This window comes from Papio anubis, chromosome 6 (assembly GCF_008728515.1).
Source record: "Papio anubis isolate 15944 chromosome 6, Panubis1.0, whole genome shotgun sequence".
Classification (NCBI taxonomy): domain Eukaryota; kingdom Metazoa; phylum Chordata; class Mammalia; order Primates; family Cercopithecidae; genus Papio; species Papio anubis.
Genome location: NC_044981.1, coordinates 141,237,359 through 141,253,014, shown reverse-complemented (window position 1 = coordinate 141,253,014; position 15,656 = coordinate 141,237,359). Strand labels below are relative to the sequence as shown.

At 33.1% G+C, this 15,656-nt stretch overlaps 1 long non-coding RNA gene across 1 annotated transcript; it reads left to right on the top strand.

Moving 5' to 3' along the window:
* The first annotated feature begins 4,137 nt into the window (after positions 1 to 4,137).
* LOC108585607 lies at positions 4,138 to 11,629 on the top strand. Its single transcript, XR_001902181.3, has 3 exons — positions 4,138 to 4,866; positions 8,342 to 8,386; positions 9,067 to 11,629. It is a non-coding gene; the product is annotated as an uncharacterized LOC108585607 (long non-coding RNA).
* Positions 11,630 to 15,656: the final 4,027 nt, after the last annotated feature.

Sequence of the window (15,656 nt, the reverse complement as noted above, 5' to 3'; positions counted from 1 at the left end):
TTTCTAAGAGATCAGCTTAGTTACTGAACAAAATTTAACAAAAAATGTCATTAAATCTGAAGTTGCTATGCTTATGGTGCAGGTACATTCTTACATTCTTTTTCTTCTCCAAAATTTTTCAGATCCAAACACCATATCAGAGTTCATTGCTTTTTAGGGCTTATATTTACAGACATTTTAATAAAAGTCATGAGACTTCATCCTGTGTTTTTATGGGACTTGAATCTAAGGAGATGAATCAGAGTGGTTGTTAAATCTGAATTAATATTGTTGAGATTCCATTGGCAACACAACTGCTGATTTGGAATATCTGTTGTGACTTTAGTACACTTTAGTCATGAAGAGTGAGTGCAAAATATTTATAGCATTTCAAAAAATTTTGAAAAGTTCATTTTGGGTCATAAATGTGGTTCCCACTTGTACTTCTCTAGTTACATGTTTAACAGTAGAGTAAATGTCCAGCATGACTGACATTCTGGGAAAAAGAATTAACTAAGAGGTTTTTCAAGTTTTATGAATAGAAAAATCACAAGAGAATTCGGATAGCCCCAAAAAACTATTGACATATTATGGTAGAAATCCCTGCTCACTAAGGAGTACTTACAGAATAATCATTCAGAGAAAGATGAATTTTGGCTATGCCACTTCATAACTCAGAACTTGTGATGTTATGCAAAATGCTTCAACATTCTGGGCCTTAATGTCCACATATGTAAAATGAGAGAAATAATAGATACTATATAGAGTTATTATAAGGATGAAATGAGATCATGAAAAAAAGTGGCTGAGACATTGTAGCTTTGCAATACATGGTAGCTGTATAGCTGTATATGCCAGGAAAATAAATGCTGAACACTAATGAGTGACTAAATCACAACAATCTTGTGAATTCTGGGCCTGAGTCCTAAAGAACTTGTGAAAAGCATGATCTTTTCATTGACTGGTATGTGTTTTGTGTAGGAAACATGTTTATAATGTATGAGAGATTGAAGTTCAATTATCTTATTTTCTTTCACTCAAGAGACATCATAGCGTCATGCTCTCAATATTGTTCTTAATACTTGTTTGAAGGATTGAGTCTATGCTGCCTAAGAATTTATGATTGGTAATGGGAATTAACCATATAAACTACATCCTGCATATGTATTAGCTAATGCTTTTCCTTTGTTTAGTCTAGAAATGCCTTAATTTTATTAAAAACTTACCTCTAAAAAAGGTACTGAGAAATTACATTGTTGGAAATTTTAGGAAAGACCACTGGGGGTGATTTGGGGGGTTGTCCTATAAATTATCTTTGCAGACTTCTAGGTACCCTTCTGCACATAGGGCCAGTCCTGCCTGTAGCTTCTCTGCTGTTTTCATGTTCCACTTCAGGTAAAAGAGGGACTGTGCTGTTTAATCACACGAGCTTATATGACATAATTTATCCATATAAGCATAATATGATTTATCCATACAAAAAAATCAAAAGACAAACAATATAGAAAAGCAATGTACACAAAGAAATTCACAACAGTATTTTTTATAGTAATATTAGAAATGACCTAATCACTCACAAGAGGGAAATGACTGGATAATTATCAAATTAAGTCAGTGAAATATTATGTAGTTGCTAAAGTAGTAATTGTGAACACGACAATGTCATAATATAATGTTAATTAAATAAAACAGAACAAAGATTGTATTTCCTCATCATTACAACTTCAGAAAACATGTAAGCATGGATAAATTCTAGAAGTAAAAACTAAAAATTATATATGATGGTGAAAATTGTGTGCATTTGCCCTTTCTTTTTAACTTTCCTCTACTGCCATAATTATGCTGGTACAAAAGAAATAAATATGGAGTAAGCAATAAAAAATTGAATGTTATCTACAAGACGTATAGCACTATATAAAATATGTTTAGGTATTATTCTGTATGTAAAAGTTTAACTTGAGAGTTTAAATTAATAATTATAGGAATAGTTCAATACATATAGTGATGTTAAAAATGTTAAAAAACCAGAGTAAATGAATTAGAAGTAGAAGACACGAATTATTGCCTCAACTAAGCCACTAAGTGACAATTTAACTTGAGACAGTTTGTTTGTCTGAAACTGAATTTTAACTGTAAAACTCAGGAATTGACTAAGGTTGTTTCAGGTATGTTTCCAGTCTGAAGTTTTTTGATTCTGAGCCTACAGCTGTCTATCCAAGCTTTATGTAATGTTTACACCCTTTATTTCAGGCACTATCCTAATAATAATGCTAATTACTACTATTGTATTTATTAGGACATCTGCTGAAAATGTGACTTAATTAAATCTTAAATGATTACAAGTTATATCCACTATTTAAAATTTCTTCTCAGCTCTCTATCAATCTTAAGAATTTTATCTTTGGAGCTACCTAAGGTAAAAATCATATATATGATTACTTTTATATATGAATATATGAAAAATATAGATTCTTTCATATATATAAATTTTATATATGATAGATATAATTACTCTATCTGAAAATGAAAACTAGAGTGTATTTTTGTACATGCTTTTTTCTTTTTAAGCTTTTCAACCTAAAAAGTGTTTGTGCACAATTTTAATTTTGCAATTCAATTAGGTAATAGAATTATTAAGATACAATTTTTTGTAAAAGTATACTTGGATAAGCTATAATTTTTTTATTAACAGACTAATTAAAACTTGGTAAGAATTTGAAGTGATCAAATTAGTTTGTTTATGAATATAAAACAAATTACCGAGGGTATTTAAAAATAAGCTCCAGCAAGGAACTTAAAGAATCTCTTAAACAAGACATATTCTAATTCTTACCTCCCCTTGCAACTGATCAGAATAATTACAAATGGGCTGTAAAGTCAGGGTCATCGAGAGGCAGCTTGGTTTTTGATATTTTCAGTGTCAGGAAGGAAATGAATTGCCTTCAATCAGGGACTGGTAATTACCACAATTCAGGAGCTCACCACCTACAGGAAATGCAAAGACAGAACATAAAGTCTGTTACAGCAGCTTATGTTGCTTTGATCTTCAGCAAAACTCCATTTGCTGCAGTATCCTGGCATTCTCCACTTTGTTGAATGTGAGGGTTCATAATAGACACAGCATGTTACTGACTAATTTCAGTGAGGAAACTCCACCTCTTTCTCTCTTATTTTCGTGTTTGACAAGAAGCTCTTTCTCCTAGAGATAAACACATTAAACTTTATCTGATATGGCATGAAGTAAAACAGTGTCAATTTGAGGACACAGACAAGTTTGAATGAGCTACATAAACATTTAGGCTTTGTTGGACCAACTAAGTTTTATTATAAAATCTCTCCTCAAACACGTTACAGTGTGCACTCAAAGTCACTTGTCCAACAAAAGCCTATTTATTTTCTACCTCTATATTTACTTGCACCAGTACATAGAAATTTTTAAGCCTCAAGAGAAGACAAATCACAAAATATTCAGCACCAGAAACCCCAAATTTTAAAATTCCATGGGGTTTGGGGTTTGATTTTTTAGCTCAAGTTCTCGGTCAGATGAAAGACATTCTGGTCAGAGGGTTTACAATTTTAGATGCTTTATTTCCTGTGTAATATTTGTGATGTGGCATTTCTGGAAATATATGGTCAGGGAAGGTACAGAGAGCAGCATTTTCATGAGAGCTGGTAGAGAGCTTGGTGAGAGAGATACAGTAACAGGTAAAATAAACCCATCCCATAACCCCTTTTGGCCCTACAAACAAGTGACCCCTCTCTTAAGACAAGCTGACCCAATAAAGCCTGGTTGAGGTATGTCTGTTAATTAATCCAACATTTAATAATTCTCTCCCATGCACCAGGCACTGTACAAGGCACCAGATCTGGCAATGACTACCAAGGCAGCCTCTAATAGGAGCAAATACTCATTTAAAACCCTCCAGCCAACATGGCGAAACCCCATCTCTACTAAAATTACAAAAGTTAGCTGGGCATGGTGGTGCATGCCTGTAAACCCAGCTACTCGGGAGGCTGAGACAGGAGAATGGCTTGAACCCGGGAGGCGGAGGTTGCACTGAGCCAAGATTGCACCACTTCACTCCAGCCTGGGCCACCGAGCAAGACTCTGTTTCAAAAAAAAAAAAAAGGGCCGGGCGCGGTGGCTCAAGCATGTAAAATGACTCCTTTAGTTTTTGTCCGCTGGTCATTCTATGTAACCCATTTAGAATCTGGCTTTTAAACTAAGATAATTAAAATGAGATTAAGAAACTATTAAGACTGACATGAAAAAATGTCAGCAAGGACCTTTAGGTTTATCTACTGAATTTGTCTCATGAAATGCTATTCAGTGATATTTACTAAACTGAAGTAGCTACAACTATTTACTTCTAATTGGAAAAAAAAAAAAAAAACACATTTCATGTAGCTTGACTATGGGTATGGGAACAAGGGGAAAATGAGAGTTACTTAACAGCTGTGGTTTGAATGTGTCCCCCAAAATGCACATTTTCATGACAGCTGGTAGAGAGCTTGGCGAGAGAGATACAGTAACAGGTAAAATAAAGTCTTCCCATAACCCCTTTTTGCCCTACACACAAGTGACCCCTCTCTTGAGACAGGCTGACCTATCTCCACGTGTTGGACACTTAATTCTCAATGCAACAGTGTTGAGAGTCGGGACCTGTAGGAGGTAATTAGATCATGAGGGCTCAGACCTGGATTAATGCTCTTATCACAGGAATGGATTAATTATCATGGGAACGGGTTCCTGATAAAAGTGATTTCAACTCTTTGATGCCTTCTGATGCTTTCCTACCCTTCCACCTTCTGCCATAGGATGATGCACCACAAAAGCCATCGCCAGATACCAGCACCTTAATGTTGGACTTCTCAGCCTCCAGAACTGTAAGAAATAAATCCCTGTTCTTTATAAATTACCCAGTCTCAGGTATCCTATTATAGCAGCACAGAATGGACTATGATAGAAAATTGGTACGAAGGAGTGGCACCCTTGTTATAACAAATACCTAAAACTGGAAGCCACTCTGGAACTGGGTAATGGGTAGAGTATGGAAAAATTTAGAGGAGCAGGCTAGAAAAAGCCTAAATTGCTGTGTATTACTCCAGAATGATAAGAAATAAATCTCTGTTCTTTATAAATTGCTCAGACTCACAGCACAAAACAAATTAAGACATTAAGATTTGCCCCATTCTTAGAATTCATTTTCTTCCATTTTTCCTTTTAATTAAATCAATGCCAGCATCTAAGCAGTGTACCCCTTTTGACCATAGTCTTTCTAATTGACCAGAAGCTTAGATGTGGAAAATGCAAAAATTGTGCACATTTCTGGTGGGTTTAACTTCTGAGAAATTTTCACAAGATTTTCCTTATTTTATCTGCTCCAGTAAACCTGTGGTTTCATGAACAGGCCTAGAATTTAAGATACAGCTTCTAAACTTCAAAGGTGACTTTTCAACCCATTTGTTTATAGACAAGGTATTAACGTTTTGAGTTCTAGAATAGGGTTTTAGAACTTACTTTCATAAAAGTTTATATAGTCAATTCCATTCATTTATGCTAAGGACATAAAATATTTCTAGATTGCACAATAGGTTTCCGTGGGAATCGAATGGAAATCCAGGTTTCCTGACAAGAAACAAAAGGTCTCTCAGTCTCTCTTGATCCCAGTCATTTCTCAAGAAAAATAATTCTTTACCTGGGTTTATCTTGTCTTAAGTCCAGTGCTTCCTTGTGGGATTTTTTTTTTTTTTTTTTTTTTTTTTAATGCTGGATTGCAGATTAAATAAAAAGATCTGAGAAACAGGTCAGAAATTAAATCCTGGTGTTGTCATGGTTTTTTTAAATAGCACCCTTGAAATTGGTTGCAGAACATACATTTTATCTGATTCTAATTATGTGGAATTCCAAAGTCATTTTGGTAACAGAAACTACTCTAACCTGTTATTAAACTCAGGATTTTTTTTTAAGAAATAAAAATTGCTTGGTAAGAATGTTAACGTTTAAAAAACTATTAATGAATCAGACCAACAAAACCTCGTCAAATGAATCTGTATCTGTATTCATGGTTCAAGCATTACTTCCACTTAGTTAAAAATGAATACATCCCCTGGAACTTAAAATAAAAGTTGAAGAAAAAAAATGAATGCATCTTTCATCTTTTATGGTTACAGATATAATGGAAAAATTGTTTCTGCCTCAAAGCCCTACTTTATAAATAATTAATGAAATATAGACATTGATAAACATCTCTAAAATTGCATTTCCCAGGGATATATCTATTTAACTCCTGATTCTTTTGTTAACATAACCCATACATGGGAAAAGAAATTGAAGCTTTTTAAATTACATGCTAATACATGGCCATCAATTTTAAGGGATTTTGAAAAGTCCACAATAGTAAAAGTAGAGTAGGAAAAATTATAGTGAAGAAATAATAAAATAAAATAAATGAGCTAAACAATTAGCCTCTCTTTATTTATTTGAAGGAAGTATTTAGAAGTATGTGCTGATTCTTACGTTCTCATACTTCAAGATGAGATCATGTTGGCATGCACTATTAGGGCGCTCACTCTTGTCCATAATGTTTTGGCAAGCTTTAATCAGATAGCTCTGTAATATGGTAATACCTTCTCTTTGGATAACTCTTCATTTCAAAGCAATGCATAGACATTACACCTTTAATAGTAGGAGACCTCGAGGCACAAAGCAAAAGCAGAATCAATTTCATCATGGGAATATACACAGCAAGGCATTAACATCTATAGTTAAATATGTCAGCATCAAACTTCTCCTTGTACCACCCACCATTTCACACAGTTCAGTTAGCTGACTCATTCATAACTTTAAGTCCAATCAGAATAAATTAATGATTCATCACTAATGAAGGTGCAGAGTGTGTACTTTTATTCTTCACTAGGGTAACATGACCCTTCTGAGTACTTCTGGAGCAAATGTGTGTGAAGTGCTTGGTCTTTTGTCACTAAGTCTATGTACTCAGAAAAGACATAAATTTTCAGTATTGTGGTTTACCACTTGCCAGGCAAAGGAAACTGTAAATAAATGTTTCACCACATATTTATGTGAAAAAAAATTAATTGGTGAATGGACTTTGTTATGATTCTCAATAATAATGAATCATAGTTTTACACATATAGTAGGATGAAGCATTTGAGATTTGATTCTAGCATTTCTGTTGATGTGTTCATAATTTATCCAATGAAAGTATTAAAAGAAAAGCTTTTTGGGGGGCCTTGAATTCAGAAGTCTCACAGTTATGCACTTCTATCAAATGATATAATAGGAATGTGTTTAAGATCAGCAGATGATATATTGAATGTGAACATACTGTGCTTATGACAAAAGCCAAAACACTATTTAATTGATTGGGAGAAAACAGAAATTCACCAAGAGTCAAAATCCCAAATAAGAGGTCCATGTTTTCAGGGCTTATTTTAATAGTATTAACTACTTCAATAAATTATTTTTCTTTGCTTTTTTCTGTTCACTTAAAAATATTTAATGGTTTTATTGAACTACATTTTACATATAAAATTCGCCCATTGAAAATATTGAACTTGATGATTTTTAGTAAAATTTAGAATTGTGCAACTATGATAGATTCCATTTTAGATAACTTCTGTCATTCTAAAGAGATCTTTAATGTCCATTTTTAGTGAAATCTGCTCCCACCCCCAGTCCCAGCAAATACTGATATAATTTTCATCTACTTATTTTTGCTTTTTCTAGAAATTTCATATAAAAGTGTAGTTTGCAAAATAAAACCCCCTGCACTTGTCAATATGTTACATCACACTGGAAAGGGGACTTTGCCAATGTAAATAAGACTTATAAATGAGGAGGTTATCCAGGACTATCTGGATGGGCCCAATGTAATCACTTCAGTCCTTAAAAGCACAGAACCTTTCTCAGCTGTGTCAGAGAGATACAATAATGGAAGAAGAGTGAGAGAGATGCAATGCAAGAAAGACTCAGTCTGCCATTGATGGCTTTGAAGTTGGAGGAAGGGAGCCATGAGCCAAGAAATGGAGGGGACCTCTAGAAGGGAACAGTCAGAGAATAGATTACCCTCTAGAGCCTCCAGAAAGAAACGCAGCCCTGTCAATTTAGCTTGGTGAGACCCATGTAGACTTACGGCTTCCAAAATGATAAGATAATACATTTGTATTGTTTTATGTCATTCAGTTTGTAGGAATTATTATGGTAGCAATAGAAAACTCATAGAAATGACTTATTTCATTTTGTATGATTTTGAGATGCATTCATTTTGTTGCATGGATTATTCTATTTTATTGCTGAGTATCATTCTATTGTATTGATACCAAATTTTGTTTTTTCCAGTCACCTATTGGTGGTCATTTGGGTCGTTTCCAGTTTGTGGCTATTGTAAGTGATGATTTTATAAACATTTATGTACAAATCTTTTTGTGGATATCTAAATATATGATTTTATTTCTCTTGGATAAATACCTAAGATTAGAATTGCTGAGTCATATGGTAAATGGATGCTTAACTTTAAAAACTCCCAAACTGTTCTTCAAAAGGGTTGTGCCATTTTACATCCCCACCAATAATGTATAAAGGTTCCAGTTTCTCAAAATATTTGCCAACACTTGGTATGGTCAGTCTTTTTGATTATAGTCATTCTAGTGGGTATATAATGATATCTCATTGTAATTTTAATTTGCATTCTTCTAATGACTGATGATGTTGAGGATGTCTTCATTTGGTGTTTTTATTATTTTATTTTTAGCCATATGTATATCTTCTTTAGTGAAATGCCTATTGAAATATTTTGCCTATTTTCTTGTTATTTGTCACTTATTATTGAGCTTCAAAAGCTCTTTATGTATTCTGTTCAATAGCCAGATGACCTCATCTTCTAGCATTTACACCCTTGAGCAGTGCCTTCCTCATTGCTCTAGGATTGGTCTGACCAAAAGAACCAAACAACATACGGCAGAAATGATGGTATATCACTTCCAAGGTTAGGTTATAAGAGACTGTGTTTTCCATCTCAGCTTCTTTCTCTCCCCTGCCAAACCCCTTTGCATCATTCATTCCAGAGAATCCAGCTGCTGTGTCATGAGGACAATCAGATGGCTTATAAAGGGCCGCTGGGACAAGGAACTGAGGTATTTTTCCAACAGCCAAGAAGGAACCGAGGTCTGCCAACAACCATGTGAGTGTGCACGGAATTTTCTAGCTCCAGATGACTGCGGCTTTGGCCAACAGCTTGTCTTGAGACACCCTGAGCCAGCACCACTCAGCTAAGCCACTTCCAGATTCCTGCCCCTCAAAACTGTGTGACTTGTTGTTTTGAGATGCTAAGTATTACAGTAATTCGGCAACAGATAACAACTATATTCTGGATACAAGTGTTTCTGATATGTATGATTTGCAAATATATTTCTCACTTTGTGGTTTGCCATTCCATTTTTGAAATGGGATCTTTTGAATACCATCAGTTTTCAATTTCGATGAAGTCAAATTCGCCAGTTTCTATTTTGTGAATCAGGCTTTCAGAATCATGTCTAAGAAATTCTTGCCTAAGGACACACATTGTTTATCAGATGTCGTCTTCTAAAATGTGGATCGTTTTAATTTTTCTACTTTTGTCTCAGATTCGTGTTTATTTAAACTTGTATATGGTGTAAAGTAAGCATCTAAGGTTTTTCATTTTGGTTTGGTTTTTGTTTCGCATATAGCGATCCATTTGTTCTAACACCACTTGTGGTAAAGATGATTGTTTTCCTCTTGAATTGCCTAGGCATCTTTGTTAAAAATCAATTTACTGTAAATGTGTGGATTCTTTACTGGGTTCTTCATCCTGTTTTATTGATCTACATATCTATTATTATATTGATGTCATACTGTGTTGATTACTGTACTTTTGTATTAAAATTTGAAATTACACAAGTCCTCCAGCTTCATGCTTCTTTTTCAAAATGTGAGTTGGAATCATGACTATTTGTTATTAACAAACTCTTCTTTCAACAGCATAATAATATTTTTGAAATGAATAAAGCAGATGAATCAGTTCTGATAAAAATTAAGATATCCAAAATGTTTTCAGAGGTTTTCACCATAGTAAAAAAAAAATACTTGATTTAAATAACTATTATTCACCTATCATTTTCTCAATGGCTACATTTCATAATGTTAGGACTGATTAACACCAAAAGCAATATCCAATATAAAAAATCAATGATGTTTTTTGAAAAGATTTTAACTATTTATTGATAGCATGTAACTTTACTAAGAAAACGGGTAACATGAACAAAAATTTTAACTATTTTTCAGCACTTATCTGTTGGTCGTGAGAATTTAGAAGGTAAATCCTCATATTGCTGTTAGTGGAACAGTAAATTGTTCCAAACAATGTTTGGAGAATAATTCATAGATTTCAAGGAATATTTTAAGATTACTTTTGTACTATTTATCAAAAACTGCTTATTATTTTCTGGTTTTTGTTTTTGCTTTTCCTGAAAGAGTACAAATATCAATTGAATTAAACTTTTCTGTATAGTATTTCAAAGTATTAAAAATAGTACCCAGTGGCAATTTTTTGTTCATCGAGACACTATGAAAAATTTCCAATATTATGCAAGAATAAGGTTGTTTTTATTAGGACTATTCCTATCTACTAGTTAAATTGAATCACCTTTAAAGCATCATGTACAGACTTAAAAAGCTTTGTCCTTATTGACACTCAAAGAACCCAGGAAATCTGAACATTTGATTTTCTACCACCTCTTTCTCTCATGAAAAAACATAATAAAGATTTTCTTGTTTTACTTTCTATGTTCCTGTTGTATCAATGTTATTAGTCTAAGAAAAATCATTTGAAAGTTTGATTAAGTGAAATATATGAGTTATTAGCTGGTACACTCATTTTGCACAGTCTGTATAAACAGGATGATTACCTGTAGTATTGGATCTCTGTCATTATCAGACAATTCCAAAATGAATGAAAATGTCAAAATCTGAAATTTCCTGTTTACTTTTGACTCTGACAAGAGTCAACAAGGCACATTTGACATTTAGCCTAATTACCATAGTTGCAAAAAATCATTTAGAAAAATGTCAGTGAGCATAAAATAATATCCTTTTTCTCATATTAACTGGTTTAATAGTTTTCTCTAAATCTTTATGGAAGAGGATTTGGAAAGGTCTTTCATTGTCAGTTTACATTTAAGTTGAGTTGTGTAAATATGTGGAAGGATATCTGGACATCTTTCAAGTCCGTTAATTTGGGGTTAGGGTTAATCCAGAATTCTTCTATTTGGCATGTACTGGCATATCTTACTAAATTCAATAAAATAGGTAGCCTATATAGAGGTATTACTTATATAAATTATAAGAAGACTCCAAAAATGATTAGAATATGTTAAACCACACATGTAACAGGGTAAATTACTGAAAATTACTTTTCCTATGAGAGCTAATGCTAAACTTTAGTTTTTGCTGAACTTTAGTTTTTGCTAAAGCAAAAAATTGAATTGAATAATATTCAATTCAATTCAATTTTATGTCTGCCACTAGATAAGGTGTGTGTGATCAGATATACCACCCAGATTGCAGGCATAAATTTCTATGTTTCAAAATTTAAAAAATATAAAAAGCTAGGTTTATTTCATGAAATAAAAGTGTTTTGAAACTCACTTAATTAAATAAAAATGGTAAGTAACAAAGCACGGTGATTTCAATGCTGAGTTCTGTGCTCCACAGACAAAGATTCCATTTCTGGCTGAGACATCGGTATGCTTTCAGGAAGCAGTAATGCCATCAAAACATTAAGTTCAGATACCCTGAACTCTTAGTACTGACTGATTTGTCAATCAATCCTCTGCATTTTTTTCTGATCCAAACTTTTATTACATATGCATTTGTAAAAATTGAAGTCCTGCCATTTGTTACTTTATTTTTCTGTATTTACATATTTTAAATTTTATTAAGAAAACAGGCAGCATGAACAAAAATTTAAACTATTTTTCAGCACTTACCTGTTGGTCATGAGAATTTAGAAACTAAATCTTCATAATGCTGTTCATAGGAAATTGTTCCAAAAAATGTTTGGAGACTAATTTGTAGATTTCAAAGAATATTTTAAGATTACTTTTGTGCTATTTATCAAAAACTTCTTGTTATTTTCTGGGTTTTGTTTTTGTTTTTGTTTTGCTTTTCCTGAAAGAGTACAAATGTCAATTGAATTAAACTTTTCTGTACATTATTTCAAAGTATTAAAAATAGTACCCAGTGGCAATTTTTTTCTTCATCGAGACACTATGAAAAATTGTCAATATTATGCAAAAATAAGGTTGTTTTTCTTAGTACTATTCCTATTTAAATTGGATTAACTTTAAATGGTCCTACTTAAACTGATCTTTCAATCAGTCATTTATTCTATGTTATACTAATCTTTTTTCTTTTTCAAATATTATACTTTAAGTTTATAAATTTGTGTACTACTCAGCAGCTGGGAGAGTAATACAGGAAGACATTATTTTCCACCAAGTAAAATATAGCACACAAAATGTTAGAAGAGGAGAGCGTAGGTGGTTAGGAGAATTATGATAAGCCTTCCATACCTCTCTATGTCCAAGAAAATACAGAATTTTTTAAAGGACTCTACTATATGCACCATATTTTAACTTCCGTTTACATAGGATGGGGGATTTTTTTACTTTTAAAAAGGAAAGCAAGGAGAGAGATCGTATCTAGCTTTGTTATACTACATTCTGATTTTGCATCGTTACACTATTTTCCAATACTTTATAAAGTATCTTGTAACAAACATTTGATGGTGGGAGTCAGGAGAGGCTATGTCTAGCCATAGTGAAGTGCTAGTTTATCTAAATAGACATGGCTTCTACTGTATGAAATCAGTAGCTTTTCTGGTAAGTGGTAAATTTCTTTATACATTTGATCTTATTTTGAGTTAAGGTTTGCAGATTATGTTATGGTTCACTGAAGTCCCCAGTAGTTTCCAGCCTTTACTTTCTAAGTCACATTAAACATTTATCATTGGGGCAGAATAAAAATATGCACAGCTATTTTAATAAAAGCTAGGAGGCCAGGTGCAGTGGCTCACATCCGTAATCCCAGCACTTTAGGAGGCTGAGGCGGGTGGATCACCTGAGGTCAGGAGTTCAAGACCAGCCTGACCAACATGGTGAAGCCCCATCTCTACTAAAATACAAAAAATTAGCCAGGCACGGTGGTACATGCTTGTAGTCCCAGCTGCTTGGGAGGCTGAGGCAGGAGAATCGTTTGAACCCGGGAGGTGGAGGTTGCAGTGGACCGAGATTATGCCATTGTACTCCAGCCTGGGCAACAAGAGTGAAACTCTGACTCAAAAAATAAAAAAAGTAAAAATAAAAATAATAAAAACTAGGAAGTTCTCTTGGCAAAAGCAATATTATTAATAAACATAACCCTTTTTTGTTTGTTGCCTATGGTGACATTCTTAGATTTCAATAGAAATGAGAAATGTAAATAAGTAGTCATTTCACAATTTAATGGTTCAGACTATGACAAGTTCTAGAAATGAAATTTCCTACTGTCAATGATCTCTGCCTCCCTAGCCTAGTTAACATGGTGAGGAACATCACTTCTGGTAATCCAGTCAGATGCCGTATCCAGTGTGAGTGGCTGAGTGTAAGCAGATATTTTTTCTTGGGTCTCACGTGACATTGGCTTGGTCTAAGTCTTGCCTGGCATCCCGATAAGTCTGTATGACACAACTTTTACTATGCTTTTCCAGCTCATTCTTTTCTCAAATTATGGACTAAAATGCAGTACTAACATTCCCAACTGTTTTTACTAGACTTCTTCAGAACATTAGGAGTACTGTAGATAATACCAGTATTATTTTATTGGTTTCTTTAAATAGTTTTTGATTTTCTTTTTTTTGTTTTGTTTTTTGTGTTTTTTTTTTATTTTTTAAATTATTACAAGCAATGTATTGAATATATAGGGAGTTATATTTTAACAGAATTTCAAAATAGAAAAGGAGCATTTTACTTTTTTGGATTCATGAGAATTTTCAAAATCATTATTCAAAAGGAATGCTTCTCAAATTTATTGACTCATAGTATATGCTCTTTGCTGGCACAACCAAATCTGACTTTGAATGTCAAAACTCATTTTTTATTGTTTTGCTGTAATTTTCAGCAAAATTACAGACCAATAATCAAAGTAAATAAGGAGATTATGTGACACAGTATCCTTTATTCTTTCAGAGCAAATTTGGTATTGTTAAATCTACTTATAAGCATTTGGCTTTTCTTTTTAATGACTCAATGGCCTTGTAGTAATTTTAATTCTAGTAAAGATTTTATGTATCAGTGATGAATTAATGCTGCTAAGATTTGATTTATAATTTTAAATATATGTGGACAGTAAAGAAAATCTGCACATATTAGTTGTTTCAAAAAGAATGGTTTCACTTTCTTTTATAATTATTTGTGATTCTATGTGTGATGGTATGTGCATTTAAGCCTACCTATATACAATCATATAGTTTTAAAATATAAGATTATCATCAGTTTTTCAACTAAGATAACTTAAATTATGTTTAATTTGGGGCTTAAAAATTCAGGCAATAATAGATAATAAGGGTTCCCTTCTAAGTTTATTGGTGTCAAGATGAAATACCAAATGTCATAAGCATTGTCCTTTACAATTCTGAGTATGTTCTACTTTTGAGAGTTTTGTGATGTGCCATTTGGCCTACTTGTTTTACCTCCTTGTTTGCCAAGATAAGTCTCAAAGGAATGTATGAAAGATATTTGGGGCCAAATAATAAAGTGTGGTTGAAAAACACTTGCCTCCTGTAAATACGGTTTTACTGAGAGAATATCAAGATTTGCATCTCTGGCAAGAATACGAGGTAGTCTTGTAAAATTCCTGATGTCTTTGCTTTACTTTATTTATATGTAGAATTTTAAAGAGGATCAATGATGTAACATGTAAGATGGTACATAATTTAAGTTTCTAATTTCAAATTCTCTGTAAATTAAAAATCAGCAAAGTAGTGTTTGATTTAAATGAGACATTTTCTTTGAAAGGATTGTGTCAGAGATTGTTATCTAGAAGAAAAAAATACTTCCTTAATATACATGGTACCTTAAAGAGATTGTGGTTTGTAACTCATTTGAAAACTGTCTATAAAACTGGTTTCCAATATATATGTATAATAAATCTTTGCGTAGATCTTAGTCTGCTTATTTATGTTTATTTACAAAGTAGCCTTTGCAGTGGCCCTGCTTCTTCTGGTATTTTATCTCATCATGGAAGCTTACATGTGCAGGTTTTCCTCACTGCTTGGTTTTGCAATGCCATTGGAGATATGTCATGTAAGGTGGGCTTGCTGAAATCAGCTACTCAAGGACTATTGCATGACTCCGAAGAGTTCTGTGCTTCCTCTCACAGCTTGTACCTACTAAACAAATTTTGTCGTCAAGGTTCATATAAGACCTACATCTGGAATTCCTGGAAAATTATTCAAATTAATTATTTGGATGTTTCTTTCTTCCTGGAATTATAATTTTGATGACCATCAACTTTATGCAATACTCTAGAAAGATGGTAATAGCATTCTCACATTCTCAGCACTACATTTTCTTCTCTACTATTTGTCAAGTATTAAAGG